The following is a 7628-nucleotide window of genomic DNA, read 5'->3' on the forward strand; positions in this document are numbered from 1 at the left end:
AGGAGTTCCATATGTATAGTTTCCTTGCACTGAAATAGCTCCTAATCTGATCCAAAATTTGATAGATTTGCTCAGCATGTTTCCATGTCCTTGAAACAATTTATTTGTGACAGTTACCACTTTTTTATAGATTATGAGCAGAGAGATTTTAACATATTTTCTTTCCAAACACTGAATGGTAAGTCCCTAGTACTACTAAAAACTGATATTCTTGGTTCTTGAATTAGGGAGTAAATAGCATTCTACCTAAACAGAAGTCTGATTTTCAGAAATGTGGAATCTTCTGCCAGGCAAGTGGTTTGGAGGACTCTGTCCTCAGGGATCAGCACAAGGAAAGGATGTGTTAATCCTCTTCCAGGCTGACTGGACCCTCCTCCGCATTCTTTGTTCTTGCCACCATTCCTTATTCTCCAGTGTGACGAAACATTTTGTCGGGGGTTGAAATTGCCACTCTGCGGTTCTCAAGGGGCTGTTTGACCAAAGGTTACGGAGCCACAGGCACTGTCTTCATACGTACAGTAAGTCTATTGTAGAGTCATTTCTGTTATTGTAAGCAGGGAAACCTTAGCTGAATAGCAAGCTCATTGTGACAGTAAGGTGCCCAACCCAGACCAATGGCTGCTATATTTAAACACGCTCTGCAGCTAATTTTCAGCCAGCAAGTTCTCCCAGGCAGCTGTCCCGCTGGGATCTGCGCCACTGTAGTTACAGGGCTGCCTGCCCTGGGCAGCCTGCCTGCCTGGCAGTGCATTGCTCTCACTCTTGCACGGGCACTGCCATGCAAAATTCCTCTGGGATGGCATCCCAGCCTGGCAGAGCCTGGCTGCAGCACAGCTGGCTTGGTAACTGAGATTAAACCATACCACTTGCAAAGGGTTTTATTTTAATTACAGATAAGGAGCCTTTTACTGAGGCAACACCCCCCATTTCTTTCTTTTGTCCTCTCTTCTTGAAGAGATAGTGGTTTAGGAGGAGAATTGCATCTAGGTTTTCATTTACCAGCCAGCAAAGTATTTTCCTACGCACTGTCGTGAGTGTTCAGGGTGAGCAAGTCAAATGGAATGGAAACCAGAGTGCAAACTGTTATCCCAATAGGCTTTTCCTCATATTTATAGCCTCTTCTGTTGACTTGTCACTACAATACAACAAAAGACTGTTTTGTTCTTGACTTACTAATAGAGAAGAAAAAGGGATTTATATGCTGTCTGATTAAAAAATGTTATAGCATTTATCAGCCACCAGAAACTTTCAAATTCTCTACTGAATATAGTTTAGTAGACTGAATTTATCTCTGTTGTTCAACACTAGAAGTAGCCTAGGAGAGCCTAGAAGCAGTTAGGATATGTGAAAGACTAATTTTTGCATTAGCTGCTCTCAGGTGATGATCAGACAGACAGTCTACAAGCACTTTGGTAAAGAAAAATGAAACTCTGATGACTATGTGATCAGACATCATGCTCTTTCTGCTTGGCTAGTTAACATCCTATTTTCAGTGCATAAATTCTACATGGTACCCTTTAAAATGCACTCAAAAGCATGTAACATTGACTCTTCCCTCTTTTCCCCATGTTTATGGACCATCTTGTTGATTCTAAACAGAGTTTCTTCCAGCTGAAGTGAAACAAGATCAATTTAGAGCAGTGAAAAACACAATGTGGTTCTCTCCCATCAAAGAAGTGTTTTCTTACCCACTAGTGTGCAGAGTTGAGTATCCTGGTTTCTGCCATCAGCATGAACCTGTGCTTTGCACACACATTTTATAACTACACATTTTGATGCTCAGAGTTAGGGGTTTGGCATCTCATTAAGTTTCCTGTACACACGTGAGAGCCCATTTACACTTCCAACAGGCAGTCCTTGTTTTTCTGAACAGGTAGCTTAGCTGAACAACAGCAATGAAAAGCCAAACCACATAACCCTGTCGTCCTAACCCCCCAAAAGATGCACTATCCTATTCTCAAATTTAAGGTTCTTCTCTTATAAATGAGGTCATATGCTTTGCAATAGCCAAGAAAACAACAGCATGTCTATGAGCACAAGTGCCCAGGTCTTGACATGGGGCCACCTGTCAGCATGCATGCACATTTTCAGCCTTACTGGGCAGCTAATTGGGTCCAGATTCAAAAATGTCTGTCTGTAAGGTGTCATTCTCCACTTCTTGCACATTTAATGAAGAAGCACAGCTAATCACTTTCAAAAAAATCTTTCTTTTTGACTTTTAAATTTCTTTTCTAAGACAAGTTTAATGGAAGAAATTAATATTAAGCAACTGAAAAGTTAAAAATGGGAAGAACATGAGATAGTAAGCAAAAACACAGTCAAAAAGTGAGATTCCCCCCAAAATAAATAAAGCAAAGCTGTGTAATCCAAAGAAAACCATCGACAACCAAAAAACCCTCAACCCTCTACTTTATCACCACTTCATGATTTTTCTCTCTTGGTGCAGATTTTTCACATGTGTGTGAATATATTTTCAGCCTTTGTAATTAAACAGTACTGGTTCACCACAAGTTCAGGATCTAGATCATTGTTTCCCTAATTCTCTAATCGGTAGCTTTTTCCTGTATAGAAAGATACTGTCCCAACTGTGTTAGATGCAAAGACTGAAAAAAATAGCAGTTTGGAGGTGAAAAATGACATGCAGCCCTTGCCCACTCACTCCATTGTGCTTAATTTTGCTTTTCCGGGCATTCTGCACCTATTTTGCTGTCATTTGGCCCTATTAACTGAATAACATTAGATCAACAAGAAATAAGATATTTTTTTTTAGTGTTTTTTTTCAAGCAGGAAATACATTAGTGATAGAATTGCTGTTTGAATGAAAGGGAAAAGAGTTACAATCTTGCTGCATGAAGGAAAAGAAGTTATATATAGAACATGTATGACTAGGAGGTGTTGATTAGTGTCATACTTAGATTTCACACGAAGACGTGTGAACCTTTCATAACAAAACTTGTAAGAAAGCAGGATTTGCCTCAATTATGCATTTGTTTATTAAAGTGAAACAGCAGTTTGCCTGAGTCAAACTAATTCCCAGCACATCTCACAGCCTTGCCTGGCAGGGCAGGCAGGTTTGGAAATGCATCCTTCCCCCCCTTCCCCTCTCCCCAGGCCCTGCCACCAGCCTGACTGCGGGACATACGTATTTTACTACTATTAAAACATGCACCTTTAGAATAAACAGTCTGAACGTTGCTCAGGTCTCCTTCAGCCCATTGCAGTACAGGTTGATGACTTGGCAAATGTCTTTTTCTCAGCAGTCAGCAGAAGCCTGAGCTGATCAGTAGCTCTGGAATAGCCAGAGAGGAGAAGCATCAAAATAATTCAAGGCAATAAACTATTGGGTCGCTGCGGGAAAAGGAACTCACATTCAGAAAATATTTGACAAAGGTGGGCTTTGAAAAAGCTTGCTTTTTTTTTTTTTTTTTTTTTTTTTTGCATATGAAGTAAAATTGCCATCTCAGCTGTACTTTGTCCTCACTTTGTGCCTGCTCAAGCTGAGTTTTTTCTGTAACGGCAGGGAAAAGCTTTTCCGAGGCCGATCTGAGAGTCAGCTGGAGTAGCTGAGGAAAGGCATTCCTCTCCTCAAGCTTCAGTGGGCAACTGTGTTCAGTAATGGGTATTTTAGATGAAATGTGTGGTTCTGCGTCCTTGTTTATGCTGTGCTGAAGATCCTGTTATTGCTTTTGTTGTTGGATAATTTCATTTGACAAAGTGCCGCAGATTCATCTTTATGTATGAATTTACAATACGGAGTGGGAAGCATAAAAAAATAATACAGAACTAAACATGCAGAGTCACAACACATGAATTAGAACATTCAGCAGTTCAAAAATGCCAGGATAGATAATTTTAACTTTTTAAAGTACCTCTGTACTTGTAAAGCTTTGGCTTTTGTTCTTGACAATAAACATCAGGAAATCAAAATTTGAAGAACAGATTAAATGTTGTTTCTAAAACATGATTGCATAAGAAAGGAGAATATATTTCTCACATTTAGCCAATATTTCTGTGAACATGTAACGTGTTGTCAGCATCTGAATTTTCTATTCTAAATTTGGCTGTGTGGTTAAAGAGTAAAATGAAGTCTTTCTCTAGCACCCATCTATGCCTGCACTGTTTGCGTTTGTACGAAAGGTCACGAGGCAGGGTGAAATGCTGCCACCCTCCAAATCCTTGATAACACCCAATGAGTTTTAAGAGATACTGGCTACTTTGGTTTTATGAGTCACTGTATGTGCTCTCTAGTTTCTGGAATACACTGTAATTTTCTAGAACTTACCTCATACCTGAAGAAAAAAAGGCATAATAAAAACATAAAAAGCTTTTTTATTTGGGGATTCCAACATTCTTCTGAGACATTTTCATGAATACATCATCTGAACAAGGAGCAGAGTAAAAGCTTACAATGCGATTAGATTTTTTTTCTTTTTTTTTTTAGGTTCTCAGGTAAATGAAATTTCTTCTGCTTTGTTGGCTTAATTAATTGGCCCTACTGACTTTTTAATCATCTTTGAATGCCACTTCCAATTTGTCCATCCTATGGTCACGGCTTGGTCTCATATATCTGGCTTTCCTTCTGTGCTGGACTTTATAGCTTTCTTCTACTGTTTGAATTTATTCAATCTGCTGTATCTTCCCATCTGATTAATTTAACAAGCATCCCACCTCCTGAAAGGGGAGGAGAGATATCCAAGTTCATATCCATTCTGAATTAACACTGCAACTGGGCATGCTGTTTTATGATAATTGCTAGAAATCAACATGTTGTGATGTCTGTGTTACACATTCCAGTAATCGATAAGATAATGTTATTAAAGTATTTCTTACCTTAAAGAACATAAAAGTTGTATTCAATTCTGAAAAGATTACTACAGATTTTGAGTAAGATGTATCCAGTTCACAACAAAGAAAATTCCATTAACTGGCCTGTCAAACATAAGAATTACCTTACAGTGGAACTTGGTAGTGGCTTCTTAAATAACATAAACATGGGAAAAACAGAACAAGCCTCAAAATAAGAATTTTACCAAATTTCAGGAGTAATTTTTTACTTCATATATAAAACCTATTGGGACTTCTTTCCCATCTGGGCACATGTGTAAGTAAACAAGATGGCAGAAATATAATGAAAGGAATTTTCCAGGAGAGAAAATCCATACTGTAACAATGCTTTGAAGCCAAATGGAAGGTACAACTGGTGGCCAGAGAATCTCTACAACTGCCCCAGGACTTCAGCTTGGGCTGAGGGAAGTCCTGCACTCAGTGGCTGTAAGTACCCACAGCTGGACTCCAGCATCTATTGAATCCCATTAACTACCACTTGTTTCTGCTGGCTATAGAAGTCTACCTGCAGGTTACTAATTGTGGGTTTGGGGTAATCATGATACAGCAATAAAATGCCCTTCCTTCCCTAAAACACTTGGGTTATGACTAACCTCAGAACATAAAAATGGGATAAAAATGGATGTATGATGTAAGTAATTTAAGTGCCTGCCCTATATTCTTGTGTAATAAACAAAAACCGATCCTGAAATAAAGCCCATGGAGATCTGGCTGTTATGTGAAATACAGGGTTCCCCTTAGACTGTACTGGATCTAACTATTCACTGTACAGGAGAGAAGAAATATGACAAAAGGAATCAGCAGAAACACCTTGAAAACCTTAACCTATTTTTCCTTTCTCATAGCATCGTTTAGGTTGGAAAAGACCATCGAGCCCGACCATTGACCCAGCACTGTCAAGTCCACCGCTGAACCACGTCCCTGAGCACCACGTCTTTTAAATACCTCCAGGGGTGGTGACTCAACCGCTTCCCTGGGCAGCCTGTTCCAGTGCTTGACAACCCCTTTGGCAAAGAATTTTTTCCTAACATACAATCTAACCCCCACTGCCCCCACACAACTTGAGGCCATTTACTTTTGTCCTATTACTTGTTACTTGGAAGAGACCAACTCCCACCTCACTAGAACCTCCTTTCAGGTGGTTGTAGAGAGTGATAAGATCCCCCTGAGCCCCCTTCTCTCCAGGCTAAAGAACCCCAGTTCCCCCAGCCGCTCCTCATCAGACTTGTGTTCCAGACCCCTCACCAGCTTCGTTGCCCTTCTCTGGACACGCTCCAGCATCTCAACATCTTGTAGTGAGTCCTCAGTCCAAAATTTCTTTGAAGACAGGGAAGATGCTACTGAAATACAAAATGAACCATAAAGCTAGGCAGCGTTGCTTGATATTTGGTTCAGATCCACACAAGTTATTATCAAGCTATTGATATAGATACACACATATAGAGCGATACAGTTATTAATGATCACTGTATTAAAAAAGATATAATCTTAGTTTGATAGGGACTAAAGAGGAAAATGAGATAACATGACAATGTTCATATGGAAAATATAAGAAAATTTCTGTTAAAATTGTAAAAGCATACAAAACATTACAGCATAGCTTTATTCTTATTGTCAAAGATTTGCTCTAAAAATATGAACAATCTATCAATGCTGTAGACTTTGATAAATACCGAATACAGGCTCAGTTGCCTGTAATATGTGTTCTAGACCTCGGACAGTTTGGAAGCCATAAAAACCTGGGGAAAACCTGATGACCACACAATTACTAATACGAATGGTATTAAAAAAGAAGAAATTTTACCTTTTATTTTTGCTTCAACTTTGACTCAACACAGATGGAGAGAATCTAATGAGAATATTAGCCTTTGATACAGCAACTTTAAAATGTTTTAACCTTTAGTAGTATTTGTCCCTATTTTCTCACAGAAATTTTATTACCTTTTGATTTCCATATTCTCATCTAAGGTACTGTCTTTCATTTAGCCACAGACTATGGCAATGCTATGAGAGGGAAACTTCACTTTGATGTATTAGTTGACATATTAGTTGATTTGGCTACATACTACAAGGTTGTCTACCTTCAGGGGTCTTTAAAAAAATCTTACCTAAAAAAAAAGTATTCACTGAAATTATTTAGAGCCACACTGTGCTTTTGATCTGCATGAATAGTTTCCACAGATTGTACTGATGTTTCAAGCGTAGGGTGTTAAATTGGACTGTAACTATAAATGCTACACAATGGACAAAATTATAATTCTTAAAAGTTGAGAATAATGATTTTTTTTTCAGACTAGCAGTTTTTCTCCCTCCCTACTTCACTGCCCAATATTCATTTCTTGCTCTTTTTGATTTTTCTTTTTTTTTTTTTTTACTTCTGATGCATTCAGTCTTCCACTGCTTCAAGTAGAAAAGGTAAACCCTGCCATTCAGTATTTTTATGTATATTGGTACTAGTCAGATTGTATGCTTTGTTATTTGCTGGACCAGCCCTTGCACTGTTCAGAAGAAATAGTAGAAAGGTTTTTGGTAACATCGTACTAACATATATAGCCCTTTCTATAACTAGATCTTACTAAGTTTTGTTGTTTTTTTTTCTTCAGTTTCAATGGGTGAGATTTAGCTTCTCTTGATTCTGAGAGATATGATACATTAATAATTTTGTATTCCATAGTTTCTCAGATATGTAATTAAAGTTAAAATGTAGCTTTCAAGAAATATGCTGTAAAATACTTTTGACAGTCTGCTAGGGTGCACCTAGATAAAATTCCTCACATGCATAG

This window comes from Falco peregrinus, chromosome 6 (genome assembly GCF_023634155.1).
Source record: "Falco peregrinus isolate bFalPer1 chromosome 6, bFalPer1.pri, whole genome shotgun sequence".
Lineage (NCBI taxonomy): Eukaryota > Metazoa > Chordata > Aves > Falconiformes > Falconidae > Falco > Falco peregrinus.